Source organism: Lissotriton helveticus, chromosome 11 (genome assembly GCF_964261635.1).
Source record: "Lissotriton helveticus chromosome 11, aLisHel1.1, whole genome shotgun sequence".
NCBI lineage: Eukaryota > Metazoa > Chordata > Amphibia > Caudata > Salamandridae > Lissotriton > Lissotriton helveticus.
In genome coordinates, this window is record NC_136072.1 from 991,565,690 (window position 1) to 991,581,811 (window position 16,122).

At 47.7% G+C, this 16,122-nt stretch overlaps 1 protein-coding gene across 1 annotated transcript in view; it reads left to right on the forward strand.

The window, feature by feature from the left end:
* The first annotated feature begins 11,781 nt into the window (after positions 1-11,781).
* Positions 11,782-16,122, forward strand: part of TRPV4 (transient receptor potential cation channel subfamily V member 4) — a 595,067-nt gene continuing 590,726 nt past the window's right edge. Inside the window, exon 1 of the mRNA XM_078667355.1 lies at positions 11,782-12,007. The gene's annotated coding sequence lies outside the window, so the exon portion shown is untranslated. The remainder of the gene's footprint in view (positions 12,008-16,122) is intronic.

A 16,122-nucleotide genomic window follows, 5' to 3' on the forward strand; every position in this document is an offset into this window, starting at 1 on the left:
TGACCACAGATGCGTTCACTTCACCTACAACAAACCAAAACCCAGCATCCACCTCCAACCTACCTTGAAAAGGAACTGGAACAAAATCACCACGGACCAAATCTCCGCATCGCTCCTTCAACACACCCCAGCCCCCTCCTCCAACGCTAATGAAGCCGCCGCTAATCTCACCCTATGGTTATCCAACACCGCTGACACCTTAGCACCTCTGAAAAAACATCAAAACAAACCTGGCAGCAAGAAGGCCTCATGGTTCAACGATGATCTCAAGAAGTCCAAGAAACTCTGCCGCTCCCTTGAAAAGGCCTGGAAAAAAGACCCAACCACAAGCACCAAGGACGCCTTCAAAAACGCCACCCGCACTCACCACCAACTAATCCGAAAAGCCAAGAAAGCAGCATTCAAGGATCGACTCGACAACAACGCTCACAACAGCAAGGAACTTTTCAACATCGTCAAGGAATTTTCCAATCCCTCGGCCAACTCCAACGACATCACCCCCTCTCAAACCCTCTGCGACTCCCTAGCCTCTTTTTTCCACAACAAGATTGCAGACATCCACAACAGCTTTGACAACCAACCCGGAAACCAACCCACCCTTCCGTCTGCTGTCCATCCTCCCCCCGTGAACACCCTTAACGACTGGAAGCCAATCTCCACTGAGGACACCATCCGCCTGATGAACTCCATCCACTCAGGATCCCCCACAGACCCATGCCCTCACCACATCTTCAACAAAGCAGACTCCGTCATAGCACCGCACCTCCGAGACGTCATCAACTGCTCCTTCAACTCCGCTACCTTCCCTGAAGACTGGAAACACGCTGAACTCACCGCCCTTCTGAAAAAACCAACAGCGGACCCCACCGAACTCAAAAATTACCGCCCCATCTCGCTTCTTCCATTCCCGGCCAAAGTCATCGAGAAAGCCGTCAACAACCAGCTCGCCGCCTTCCTCGAAGCCAACAAATCCCTCGACCCCTCACAATCTGGCTTCCGAGCAAAACACAGCACTGAGACCGCCCTCATCGCAGCAACAGACGACATTCGAACTCTACTGGACAATGGAGACACAGTCGCCCTCATCCTCCTCGACCTCTCTGCAGCATTCGATACAGTCTGCCACAGCACCCTTCTACAACGCCTCAATAACATCGGAATCCAAGGAAAAGCACTGGAATGGATCACCTCGTTCCTCACCGGTAGAACCCAGAGAGTCCGCCTTCCTCCATTCAAGTCCGAGGCCTCTGAAGTCATCTGCGGCGTACCTCAAGGATCCTCACTCAGTCCCACCCTCTTCAACGTATACATGAGCCCCCTCGCGGCCATCGCACGCCAACACAACCTCAACATCATCTGTTACGCGGACGACACTCAACTGATCCTTTCTCTCACCAATGACCCCGGCGCCGCCAAAGCTAACCTGCACAAAGGAATGAAAGAAGTCGCCGAATGGATGAAACAAAGCCGTCTGAAACTGAACTCAGACAAAACAGAAGTCCTCATCCTAGGCACATCCCCCTCTGCTTGGGACGACTCCTGGTGGCCAGAAGCCCTCGGAAAAGCACCCATCCCGACAGACCACGCACGGAACCTTGGCGTCATTCTGGACTCTTCACTCTCAATGAACAAACAAGTCAACGCCGTATCCTCTTCCTGCTTCAACATTCTTCGCATGCTCAGAAAAACATTTCGCTGGATCCCCTCCGAAACTAGGAAAACAGTCACCCACGCCCTGGTCACGAGCCGACTGGACTACGGAAACACCCTCTACGCAGGTACCACCGCTAAACTCCAGAAGAAACTCCAACGAATCCAAAACGCCTCAGCCAGGCTCATACTAGACATCCCACGCAACGAACACATCTCTGGTCACCTTAAAGACCTCCACTGGCTACCCGTCAATAAGAGGATCACTTTCCGACTGCTCACCCACGCACACAAATCACTTTACGACATCGGACCAGACTGCCTCAACTCTCGACTGTCCTTCTACACCCCCTCCCGCCAACTACGCTCTTCCGACCAAGCCCTCGCCACTGTACCTCGCATCAACAAGACCACCATGGGAGGCAGATCCTTTTCTTACCTGGCTGCTAAAACATGGAACTCACTCCCCGCTTACCTCCGCCTCACCGAGAACCACCTAGCGTTCAGAAAACAGCTTAAAACGTGGATATTTGACAAATAATCCTCCTCCTCCTCCTAAGCGCCTTGACACCCTCCGGGTATGTAGTGCGCTATACAAATTTTATGACTTGACTTGACTTGAATGAATTGAGATAGTTGCTTATTCATAATTTCTTCAACTATCTTGGCCGGAAGTGGTAGACGGTAATGGGTCGGTAGTTGGATGGATTGGCCGCAACATAATATTAAAAATCTGTGTAAGTATAGGGCTAACCACCTCCGCAATTTTTTTTAAGGACGGCAGGTGGACAGGGGTTAGTAGGCGATCCGGATTTGGCTTCTAATGTATGATTTGCTACCACCTCAGAAGAAATTGGAGAAAACAAACATAAAAAACTTCTCTGAGATTCATCACAAGAAGGCAGCTCTATAAAATCATAACCGGACGTGGTTAAGAAAGCGTTATAAAAATTCATAACTTTAGATTTAAAAGCTGATGCAATAGAAATGCAAAGATTTTGGCCCCATTTTGTTGTGTCAGTCTTTGGTAGCGATGCTAGATTATTAACTACCGTGAACAGCTCTTTAAAGGTGTATTTAGCTTCTCGATTTGTTGAGTTAAGTAGTCCTTTTTTGCAGTTTTTAATGAGCTTTTATAGTTGCTTAGGACAGTTTTATATTATTATTTTTCTGCTGTGTCGTAGTTAGTTCTCCAGCACCTTTCTGTTCTACGGCACATTTGTTTTTCCTTGCGTAAAGCGACTGAGAACCAGGGGGCACAATAGTGTTTTGTACAATGGGTATTTCGAACTAACTCATTTGAAAGTGCTTACATATGCAATAATGAAGAAAAAAGTATTTTGGTTAAATAAAATATTTGCCTAAGATCACACTATTTAAGCGGAGAAGTCACCATTTATCCAGATTTTGGGGTTTCTCTTTGTACAAATCAACTAGGAAGGGGAAAGGTATCACATTTTCTTTCCTTACTTTAAGGCTTTATTTTTACATCTATGTGCATTCTTCTGCAGTTTTGATATAGCACTTTACATGAGCACTAGTCACATTACATAAGGTCACATTCATTACTTACAATCACAAGGAAATTAAATGTTTTGCCCAGAATCACAAAGTGATACCAAAGGGGATGATGGATGGAGCGTTTGAACAAATCAAACACTCAACCCCAGTCAACTGATCTGGGTTTAATCCATCATCATTCTTTAGCTCACTCCACCACCCCAGTTCAGACATGGCCATATGCAAATCAGTCTGACCCTGCGCCTCATGGGAACAGTCCAGCCCGAACTGCTAAACCATATCTTTCCTGGACCGGAAGCAAGCATTATGGGATCCGAGTTCCAACAGGACCTCGAGCTGAGGCAGAGCCAGACTTCAGGCTTGAGTCTAGCTCGAGCTTTCAGTGACTCATCCACCTTTACAAAGTACTGGCAGAAATCCCTGCCAGATCTGAAAGCATATGAGCATGAAAGACGTAATCAACTCGTGTATTACAGTAAAATATGTGAGTACTTGGATGAAAACGAGGAGCCGGTGTTTGGGCAACAAGTTTGCATTTACTGAAAAAATATGAAAAGCTGGTATTTTGGGAAACCTTAATGCTTAATGCTTTTTCAATGTTTAGGTTTATTGGGCTGATTAAAAATTTCCTGTAATAACACTATTCGTGCTTTTAAAAACAGCAGGCTGATTTTGGGGACAAATGTATTGCCTTTTCATTATGGGTTTTTGTGATGTATGAACGTAATTTCATAACTTGTGTGGTTTATTGTATCATCTTTATTGATAAACTATTTTTCCTTATTACTACTTTTAATTGAGGTCTGAGCGTGTAAAATCGGGTAACATTTCTGATCCTGCAAGGACAAGCTAATTAAGTAGAAGCGCTGTTTTATTGTTGCCTATGGTCTGTGATGATGAGATGAGCTTCAATTCTCTTCTTACACCCTGACTTGTCCAAGTGGATTCTCAATCATAACATACTGAGAAACTACTTGGAAATGGCAGCCTTGGAAGAGAATACAAATTCTACATTTTGGAAAATGACCGGTGATGGGAAATTTCATACTCAGACTTTTTTTTTTACTCCTATAATACCAGTAGATCTTTAATTTATGGAAATTCCTTAATAATTCATTGTTTTGTCGCTCTTTTTCTAAAGTTTCCTATGAGTTGTTGAACCACAAGGCTCCTGAGGATGCAACAGCTTGGCTGGCACACCAAGAAAATATTGGAATATTTCATTAGTTCCCCTTCAGAAAGTCAGGATTTAAAATCAGTTGGTATGGAATTCGTTCTGCGAAACATACCAGGTGCCGCCATTTCGTTCCCGCAATTTACTCTATGAAGAACCCTATAAACCTGTCTGAATGAAGCCCGGCTCGCCTGCTTCGATTACTCGCTCTGTATATACGCCCCACTTCTTTCAAAGATTAGCAGATACTGCCTGCAGCATGTAGCCGTTCACATTGGAGCAGGCAGATAACAGCTGACCATGCACTTAGGGCTTTAAGTGGACAGGGTCCTTCTGGGTCTCAGACCTGGTAGCAATTAAAAATGAACATTCCATGAGTCCCTATCGGGTCCTATATTCATGTCCTTAACTTTACAGGCAAAAGCAGAGATCGATTTCTGAACACTTAAGGTAAAAAACGTTAAGGTAATTCATATCAGCTACTTAGTTCCTGTTTATATTTCACACATGTAATACTCTTAGTGAATGCGGGATTAAGTAAGCTATTTCCAGGATGTTCTGTTCCTGTATTTTGTTTTCCTTGTAGCATATTAATCTTATATAATGCACACTTTCAACTTAGTCGCCTCTGGGTGTTTACATTGGGCCACGATTGAGCTCTCTGGAGTTGAGGCTGTAGGCAGCATGAATTTCACACAGTGCCTGTCAGTGGGTCAAAAAGGCATTTAGAATACATGGACATCCAGCTCTTGGCCTCTCTTCAAACAAACGGAGCAATGGTGATGTATTCCAGTTACAACTGTCATTCTGTGCAAATATTTGTGAAGGAGTACACAGTAGTTGAAATACTCATAAAGGCGATAGTAAAAGAAAATGCAGTGCTTACAGGTGAGTGGGTGTGTTTTGTTTGGAAGGTAGTGAAGTGAAGATGCAAGAAAGTGCATTCGGGGCAGAGCAAAAACAGGGTGCTGTAGAGGAAAGAGATGAGGTGTAAGATAGGCAGATGGACGAGATATGTAGAGAAAAAGTATTTACATGTCTAACATAGTGAACAGACCTGGAGCGATTGAAATACTCTGAAGACCATTATCCCTTCCACAGGCCTCAGTAATTATTAATTTGCAGTCTCAAGCTCAGAGCAGAAACATTTTCAATATTATTTACAACAGAATCGTTTTTACTCATTTATTTTAGCTAACAACCATTGACTAAACAATTAGGCCTGGTGGGCTTTAAATGTATGTCAGTTGTGATATGTATGAAGTTGAGAATAGAGCGCTAGGACGGTTGTGAGCTACTCTGCTTCTCAATAACCCACAAAAGGCTGCAAGCCAAGAAGTAGTGCAGGAAAGTTCTGCCAGCACTCGAGTCAGAGCTCTCAGTTGGCCAGGTACCTAGGACTATCGCCGCATGTGGGCACGAACACTCCTGCCGCCCCCGGACTAATACCGCTGATTGGATTCATTTCCTAGCATTCCTACGTTCTCCTTGACTCGACGGAGCAACCTGCAACATACCCTTGACACCGGACGGCCCTCCTGCCCGACGGTCACCCGCGCTGGATGCCTCCTTATTCCTTGACACCGCACTCTTTATCTTCTACGAACAGCTTCAGGACACCGTATATGATGGTGCACCCCATGGCATTCCTGCCCTATACATTGTCCCTATCCTTGGACCCATGATTGCCTCAGGCTTGGGACCCCTTATCCGTTCAGTACAAAAGGGGGTGGTAATGGACGGAGTATCTGAACCAATCAAAAACTCACACCAGTCAAAAGATCTGGGTTTAATCCATCACCGTTCTTTAGCCCACTCTGCCACCCCAGTTCAGACATGGCTATATGCAAGTCAGTCTGACCCTGTGCCTCATGGGAACAGTCCAGCCTGAACTGCCAAGCCATGCCTTCCCTGGAACGGAAACAAGCTTCCGAGGACCGGTTTCTGGCATTACAGCCGTCTTCAGCCCGGCTTGCTTGAATCCAGTGGCAAAGTGAGCAAGGGACTCACGTCTGAGCATACCCTGCCACACCTATGGCGGCCAAAAGCGGCACAAAAGGGGGTGATAATGGACGGAGCATCTGAACCAATCAAAAACTCACACCCAGTCAAAAGATCTGGGTTTAATCCATCACCGTTCTTTAGCCCACTCTGCCACCCCAGTTCAGACATGGCTATATGCAAATCAGTCTGACCCTGTGCCTCATGGGAACAGTCCAGCCCGAACTGCCAAGCCATGCCTTCCCTGGACCGGAAACAAGCTTCCAAGGACCGGTTTCTGGCATTACAGTCGTCTTCAGCCCGGCTTGCTTGAGTCCAGTGGCAAAGTGAGCAAGGGACTCGCGTCTGAGCATACCCTGCCACACTTATGGCGGCCAAAAGCGGTACAAAAGGGGGTGGTAATGGACGGAGCATCTGAACCAATCAAAAACTCACACCCAGTCAAAAGATCTGGGTTTAATCGATCACCGTTCTTTAGCCCACTCTGCCACCCCAGTTCAGACATGGCTATATGCAAATCAGTCTGACCCTGTGCCTCATGGGAACAGTCCAGCCCGAACTGCCAAGCCATGCCTTCCCTGGACCGGAAACAAGCTTCCGAGGACCGGTTTCTGGCATTACAGCCGTCTTCAGCCCGGCTTGCTTGAATCCAGTGGCAAAGTGAGCAAGGAACTCACGTCTGAGCATACCCTGCCACACTTATGGCGGCCAAAAGCGGTACAAAAGGGGGTGGTAATGGACGGAGCATCTGAACCAGTCAAAAACTCACACCCAGTCAAAAGATCTGGGTTTAATCCATCACCGTTCTTTAGCTCACTCTGCCACCCCAGTTCAGACATGGCTATATGCAAATCAGTCTGACCCTGTGCCTCATGGGAACAGTCCAGCCCGAACTGCCAAGCCATGCCTTCCCTGGACCGGAAACAAGCTTCCGAGGACCGGTTTCTGGCTTTACAGCCGTCTTCAGCTCAGCTTGCTTGAATCCAGTGGCAAAGTGAGCAAGGGACTCACGTCTGAGCATACCCTGCCACACTTATGGCGGCCAAAAGCAGTACAAAAGGGGGTGGTAATGGACGGAGCATCTGAACCAATCAAAAACTCACACCTAGTCAAAAGATCTGGGTTTAATCCATCACCGTTCTTTAGCCCACTCTGCCACCCCAGTTCAGACATGGCTATATGCAATTCAGTCTGACCCTGTGCCTCATGGGAACAGTCCAGCCTGAACTGCCAAGCCATGCCTTCCCTGGACCGGAAACAAGCTTCCGAGGACCAGTTTCCGGCATTACAGCCGTGTTCAGCCCGGCTTGCTTGAATCCAGTGGCAAAGGGAGCAAGGGACTCACGTCTGAGCATACCCTGCCACACTTATGGCGGCCAAAAGCGGTACAAAAGGGGGTGGTAATGGACGGAGCATCTGAACCAATCAAAAACTCACACCCAGTCAAAAGATCTGGGTTTAATCCATCACCGTTCTTTAGCCCACTCTGCCACCCCAGTGCACACATGGCTATATGCAAATCAGTCTGACGCTGTGCCTCATGGGAACAGTCCAGCCAGAACTGCCAAGCCATGCCTTCCCTGGACCGGAAACAAGCTTCCGAGGACCGGTTTCAGGCATTCCAGCCGTCATCAGCCCGGCTTGCTTGAATCTAGTGGCAAAGTGAGGAAGGGACTCACGTCTGAGCATACCCTGCCACACTTATGGCGGCTTTTGCTGCCATAAGTGTGGCAGGGTATGCTCAGATGTGAGTCCCTTGCTCACTTGGCCACTGGATTCAAGATAGCCTGGCTGATGAGGATTATGAATCCGAAACCGGTCCCAGGATGCTTGTTTCCGGTCCAGGGAAGACATGGCTTGGGAGTTCGGGCTGGACTGTTCCCATGAGGCACAGGGTCAGACTGATTTGCATATAGCCATGTCTGAACTGGGGTGGCAGAGTGGGCTAAAGAACGTTGATGGATTAAACCCAGATCCTTTGACTGGGTGTGAGTGTTTGACTGGTTCAGATGCTCCGTCCATTACCACCCCCTTTTGTACCCCTTATCCGTTCGGCACGATAACCTTGTAATCTGATCCTGATGATGACCTGAACTCGTAACAGGTCGATACGTCGTCGACTGTCCAGTGCAATTACTGACGCATCGCCACGGTTCACCTAGATTGCCTAAACTGTTGCATTTTTATATAAATCAAAATCGTGAACCAAAAAACATTTGTAAATATTGTCACCACTGTTTAGCTTTTGCGCCGCCTCTCGCTTTCCCACTTGTCACTTGCACTGTTCATCTTTTCATGAGCACTTATTTGCACAAGTACCCTCAGGTTACTTAAATTATTGTAAATATTGCTGATACTGTTCCTCTGGCCTTAATTTGCTTTAATATAAACCACTCGCAATTTTTCTCAAACAACTACCTTGGTCTCCCTGTCTTCACCTTCCTGAAACTTAATGTGCATGTTTTATTAACTATCTTCCTGTTGTTACCTATTGAGACGTTGTTGTTTGTTACATAATAATTACACCCGGTTTCAACTGGGTTTACAGTGTGCCTCCTTTTGTTTGTTCTCCAGGTTCCTAGGAGGGCAGGTGCCATCTACCAGGTTCCTCTTTTGCCTGCAAAATGCTAGAGGTGGGCGAGCCACTGAAAGCTCGAGCCAGGCTCAAGTCTGAAGCCTGGCTCAGCTCGAGGTCCTGCTGGAACAGTGAGCCAATAACGAGCTGAGCTTACATGTGGCTTCTGCCTACCACCTCCCCACCCCCATGCTACCCAGGATGTGGCATAATGGCCAGAGCTGCTGACCTTGGGAACCAGGCTTGAGTCTCGGCGTCAGCTAAACAGCTTGTGATTCTGGACAAATTACTCAATCTCCCCATGCCCCATGCAATGAGTGTTACCCTGTGTACTTTAACTGGTGCTCACGTAAAACACTCCAATACCTTTGTGCTGAAGAAGAATGCACAAAGAGGTAAAAAGAACACGCTCGGCAAGTAAAGACAGATACCCATTTACTGGCTGCTTTGTAAATTCAGCTTAAACTGTGTTATCTTAGACAAATACTCTTTTTCGCCAAAACTCCTTTTTCTTCATTCATATTTTCTTCATTATCGCATATGAAAGTACTTTCAATTGTGTCGGGTCAGGATACCAGGTGTACAAAACCTTTTATGTTTGATTTCATATACTACATAATGTTGCTCTATAATAATCTGGACCACATACTGGATTTACATGAGAACGGTATTGCCTCTTAGTTCACTAAGAGTTCATGTTTAACAATTATCACTTTTAATAAACAGGTCTTAGTGCAGTGCTATAAAACGATGTATTAATGTCAAAGCTCCCAAATGTTAAAAAAAATACACTCTTGAATTTTGAAGAGACTTCATCATACTTTGCGTGCTATTTGTTGTGTGATGGACATAGCACACGTGTTCGGGGCTCGGCTCATCAACAGGCTCTAGGAGCCTAACCAGACCCTTGGCTCGGGCCTCGCACAATGCTGCCCCCCATCGAGGCGTGGAGCAGCTGATTGCTTTAACGATGAACTCAGCTCCGGGGGAAGCTGCAAACTGTCCCACTGGTTCGTGGCCTGCAGCATTTCAGCATCTCACGGGGGAAACATCCTTTACAATGCAACTTTTACCACGCAGTGCCTTTACGACACAACTTTTACAACGCAAACCATTACAACGCATTGCGCTGGGGGGCGCTCTAGGATAGGGAATAGGTTTAATGTACTATCCAACACCTTCCTTACTATCCACGGGGACTGGAGTTGGAATAGTAAATTAAACTATTCACTATCCAGCGCCCCAAAGCACTATGCGTTGTAATGGTATGCGTTGTAAAACTTGCGATGTAAAAGCATGCGTGGTAAAAGCATGCGTTGTAATGTCGTACATCCTCTCACAGCCATGAAGAGCAGGGCATCTTGTAGCGGCCACTTCCTTTATTTGTTCATTTGTAACTCCACTGCACCCATTGGGCAAGGCGGGGTGGGGAGGGGGCAAATCTATCCCTTGTCTTCCTCGGGGGCAATGGGACATAGAAGATAGCCATCCTTGGCAATGTGGAATCAGTTAGAAAATGATGCCCCCTTGCCATTGGCAAGGTGAGCACTTCAAACCCCTAATGTCCCCTCTCGCCACTGAGCAATGTGGGGTGGGGCTAAAAATACCACGGCCAATTGTTTTGAAATACCTACCCGTGTTTGGGAGAATCAGGAGAGATAAAAAAATAACCCTCACGTCCTAAAGTGGGGGGGAGGGGGCAGGGGGCAGAAACAGGCCTCAGCTCCTGTGCACGTTTGGCAGTATTTATTTTCCAAGGTAAGTGTTTTTTTTTTTAAATAGTGTGTTTTCAAAACAAAACTTAAAATTCTGCAATAGTGTTACCATTGGTGGCAGAGATACTATGAAAAGGACAGAGATTTGGACAGGAAAAAAGAAGATAGGGACAGGAGGACAGGGACAGAAGCATGGGGACGAGGACGCATGCTGAAGGAGAAAGAGTATTAGGGACAGGGCACGGGGGCAGGGACGGGGACGGGGAAACAGGATGAGGGAAAGGAACACAGAGAGAGGCAGACAGATGCATGTTGGGCAGCGACAGAAAAGATAGAGGGGAGGGACGATGGGGCAGGAAATGATGGACAGAGAGACAGAGGGATCGGGAAGAGACAGGGAGAGGGACAAGCGCAGGGAAACGCATTTCTGTACAAATGTCACCATTGGTGGCAGTGGGACCATGGCAAGGACAAAGTCTAGGAGGACAGGAAAAGACAGTTAGGGACTGGGACATAGGAGGACCGGAACAGAGAGACAGGGAGGGGCATATGGAGAGAGAACGATGGTGGCACATGCAGAAGGAGAAAGAGAAATATGGACAGAGGCGTACGGGGCAGGCAGACTTTGGGAGAGGGGCAGAGAGAGACAGACAGAGGCATGGTTGACAGGCCAGGGCACACGCAGAAAGAAGGGAGGAAGTGATGGACAGGTGGACAGTGAGAGGTGCAAGCACTGGGAGACATGGAAGTGTCGTGAGTCGGGACAGGGGGCAGAGCAATAGTCACGGAGAGAGAGAAACGAAGGGCACGTCCTATTACTGGGGGGGAATCAAGGGGGGCTCTTCTGCGGGGTATGGCGGCAGCAGGTGGTGTGTGGGCGGGCCATGTGACACAGGGGGGCAGAATCACCGATGGCAAGGGTGTGCGGTGGGAAGGCGGCAGACCGGGTGGACCCGGGGGACCTTATTTGCTAAGGGTGGTCACCCTGGGAGAGGCGCTTCCTGCCGGCTGGAGCCCAGCTCTGGAGACAGGCCTGTGTTTGTCGGGGGTCTGCCTCGGAAGGCGTGGTGTTTGCTCAGGAAGCAGGAGGTGGTCTGCTGCTGGTGGTGTGAGGGGAGGGAGGCAGGCAGGCAGAGGGAAGTTTAGCAGTAACTCAGCGGACGGAGGCGCGTTACAGACGGACTGAAGGGAGCTCCGCGGGCACAGCACGGCAGCAGCGGCGTCTCCTCCCCTGACACATCACAGGCCGCCAGTGTGCAGCCAGCCCGAACCGGCGGAGCTTCCCACCAGCTCTCGCCTCGACGAGGAGCAGCCCCGAGCCAGCCTGGCGTCCGGAGGTAGATGGTCAGGACTCCGGAGCCCGCAGTCCCGGTAAGGACGGAGCAGGTACCGCAGGTGTGGGACGGGTACCGGGCAGAGAGAAGGGCCGCTGCTGCGCACACTAAACTTGCTTTCAGCTGCCTGTAGCTTAGCCCTTGGAGTGAAGGTGCTCTCTGGATCGGTGACTCGGTGTGTCGACTCCCATCCCTGTCCCCCTGCTCTTGCCTTGTCTGATATCACACGGTGCGTCAGCCTTTTCAATAGACCTCTTTTTGTAACTCCAACCCAGGGATGTATTCGGGGCGAGCGCTTCGAAGGAGGTTGTTAGTTCGTCTCACACCTTTTTGTGCTGAGTCAGGTAATTGGTATGCAGTGTGCAGTGCACTGCAAGTGGCACAAGAGCTGCCCTCTCGCCCCAGTTATTCTGTTCTGCTCCAGTCCCGAAGGCTTGGCGCCCGTGTGACTTTTACTTCTGTTTCTCTTTGGGCGCTGTTGTGACGTCAGTCGTTCGTTTGTGTGTTGAACCGTGACATCTTCTAAGTCGTGCAGAACGGTAGAGAGTGTGTGTGTGCGTGCACATCACGTGTTCTGCTTAGTGAATGTTTTATAAAAAGGGAAATGCCCCGGAGAGCTCCACTCGCCCCGTGTGCGGATTAAGCCCCCGGGGGGAAGTGCTGCTGTCTGCGGGAAGCAGGTTTCAACAAGTGCCGGAGTGGGGAAGGGAGGCGGGGCGGGCCGGGGCTGCTCACGGTGGCAGCGTTGCTGTATGTTCCTCCTGTGTTTAACTCCGTACTGTTTGGCCAACATATGATTTCCCGATGGCAGATGTGTGTCCTCATAGGGCAGAGAGCGTGGACTGCTTGCACGGGCGTTTATTTATGAATTGTGCCTTCTGTTGTACGCTCACCAGCATTAACCTTTTATACACTCCTAACTTGAAGAGTCTGAGCCAACAAAAACACAGGGAGAGCCGAGGCAAGGGTCTGGCTTGGCTCTAAGAGCCTGTGCACGAGCCGAGCGGTGAAAATGTTCAGAATGTACATCATGCAATAAACGTGTAAAAATATGATGTAGTCCTTTGAAAAATAAAATACGTGTGTTTAACGCGTGGAGGTGTTTCACCTTAGTACACCATATTAAATCACTGTAGCGAGATAATTTACTTAAAGGTATAGTTTTTAAAAATTAACTTAGTATTAGTTCTGCCACCCGCCCTGGTCCCCACCATGATGGTGATGCCATTAGTGAAGAAGCAACTTAGCAAGTCAGTTGTCACGTATACCCTAATCATCAGGGGCGTAGGAGACACTAAAATTCTGGGGGGGGACAGGGACAACCTTGTGGACTTCCCAGTGACCCTATACAAATCACCTCCCGTTAAACAAATACAATCGTATACTTTCGAAGTGAAATATTGAGAAAAGCAGGCATGTTGTCACAGTTTGCATGTATGCTTGTTTGTTATTTCATATAGTAATCGGACCAAATGTTAAAAAACATGTATATGAATCTTGCATCTTCATGCACCAAGCAAACAAAGGTCACGGATTTAGGGTGGGGGCGTCGCGTTTGCAAGTGCATTATGGTTTGAAATATACCTGCTGCTGCATTCCTGGTCTCCAGCAATTTTCAGGCAACAATAAAAATGTGAAGATAACTTTGGTGATTAATGTTCTTTATTGAGAGAGATCGGAGGTTTGTCTAGTGGAAGTTTTGACTCTTGGTAAGGTAGCCACAGTGGGGTAATATGCCTGCTGCAAAGAACGTGTACCAAGCAGATCACAAAATGCATATCATGTAAATAGGTCAGTGAGTTACTGCTTTTGTCTGAGAGATTCTTTTGGTATTTGCAGTTTATAAGTTAAAATCCTAACATAGAACAGTGAGCTATTAACCATCATCAAAGAGCTGCACGAAAACTTCAAGGTATAGATTAGAACGTTATGATTTTTCCCCAGTCTTTCCTTATCCTAAGGTTGGAAAATGGGTTCATTAGGATAGAAATCAATTCGGATTATTAAAGAGAACCCCACAACCATGGTGTTATGTTTTAAATTCTGTGGTTGTGCTTCTTTAGTGTTGCAAAGCCATCCTCTGCCCTGGGCACTCCCCAACGTTTTGCTGACTGGTACTGGTGGTACCTGACTGACCCTGGCCTCTGCCTGAACAGGCACAGGGCCAGTGCTATTCTGAAAGAGACACCTAAAGAAACTGTGAAAACACCAACATACACTAGGGTGCACTATGGGTTAGGGTACCCCTATGATTGGCATGGCCTCTCCCTTAAGGCCCTAGTACATAATAGGGCAGGGGGGTTAGAACTACCTTTAAGTCCCTAGAATATAATAGGGCAGGTCCAGCAGCCCTTTCTGCGTTTGCATGTGTGCACTGCTGAAGCCTGAGGTCAGTTTACAAGTAGCCCTGTGTTGTAGGACTGCTTTTAAAATGCAAATTGTGCCCAAACTCGACTTTTGGGTTTGGGGAACATGCAAATTGATCAACTACAATGCTGGGGCAAAATTAAATTAAGTGGAAAAATGTTTTCCACTTAACTATGGCTGTGTCATATTTGCCACATAATACATCATCTGCTGCATTATCTAACAATTTGACCCAAAATAATTTTGCTGCTCAAACGGATCAAAAATTACTAAGAGAAATATGACTTATGTTGCTGTGAAGTGTAGGGCCCTTTGCAAAGGTTGACTGGTCACCTTTCCCACTGCTGCATTTGTATGTGACACAGGTACTAATGAGGCAAAAGCTTTGCAGAGGCTAAATATGTCAAAATAATAAAGTATCATAAAATGCACTGCATTACCCTGCAGCCTTTTTATTGTTGCATAATTTAGTCAACACTGCAACATCTTTTTGGCCTCCATTACTGCATAACTCCAGTGGCCCGAAAGCAGGCTGCACATGTTAAAAGTGTTTGTGCATGACGCAGAGACGCAGAGACCATGAAGTTTGCAAACTTAGAAGCTGATTACGATGGCAGGAGGACTTCAGTCCGTCCGCCATCGAATCGGGGAATGGGACCGCTGGCCTTCAAGGTGGCGGCCCCACGATAGGCATTACAATGGGACCACGACTATGGCATTCGCAGGGCCCATTTTTAGGTCTCGCGACCTATCGATGCGCGCATGCGCATCGAGCGGAGCGAGAATTCAAGTCGGCAAAATCTTCATGAAACCACCAGCTTTTTGCTGGCGTTTTCATGAAGTTCACGTGAACCACGTGATCAACACGAACGCGCATCAGCCTCCCTCCCTCCTAATTGCATCTTGCCGCAGAGCACATCAAAGGGCTTCGCCCAGCGTGCGCTCTGCGGCTTCTCCTCCCCTAACTTCCTTGCATTTCTCCTCCCCCTCCCCAGCCAGCTTCCCCCAGGCCGTGTTCCCTCATCCCTCTGCACCTCCTCTTTATTTCCCATTCAAATCTCCCTCGTCCCTCACTTAACCCCCCTCTGTATATGAATTTACATTTCATGAAACTACTTTCCTTGCCGCTTCACCACCCACACACACATTAAAAGACGTTCCCAACAATAATGTCATTGTTTTTACTGTGCGATTTCCTTCCTGCCCCCGAGTGCAGCCTATTGTGCTAGCTGAAATAAACGCAGACAGTAAAAAGTTCTATACATTAAATGAACTGTCGTCATTTTCGTAAGAGTGATGAAGCTGACTCGGTTTATTGTAATTTACGAATCACCCGGTCCCCAGCTGACTTTTGGCTTCTAAGCGCTCCCAGGCCATCTGTTCCCTGCCAGACCTCGCCACCCCTCACCCCTCTTTCTCTAACTTTCCTGCCCTCCATCGCCAAGCATTTGCTGCCTCCACCCAAAAATAACACTAGTACACAAATCATAATGCCGTTCACAAGAAACAGTACTTCAGACAATGCGACTTTAAACGTAGTCCTTTTCAATAAAGAACTAAAGCTGGGGGCAGGCACAGGGGTATTTCGCATCCAGGTCTCTTGCATTCAGCTTTAATTACAAGCCTGATAGAGCGCACGGCGCACCTCTGCACATTTCCTTCCTGCCCCCCGAGTGCAGCCTATTGTGCTAGCTGAAATAAACGCAAACAGTAAATAAAAAGTTCTATACATTAAATGAACTGTCGTCATTTTCGTAAGAGTGATGAAGCTGACTCGGTTTATTG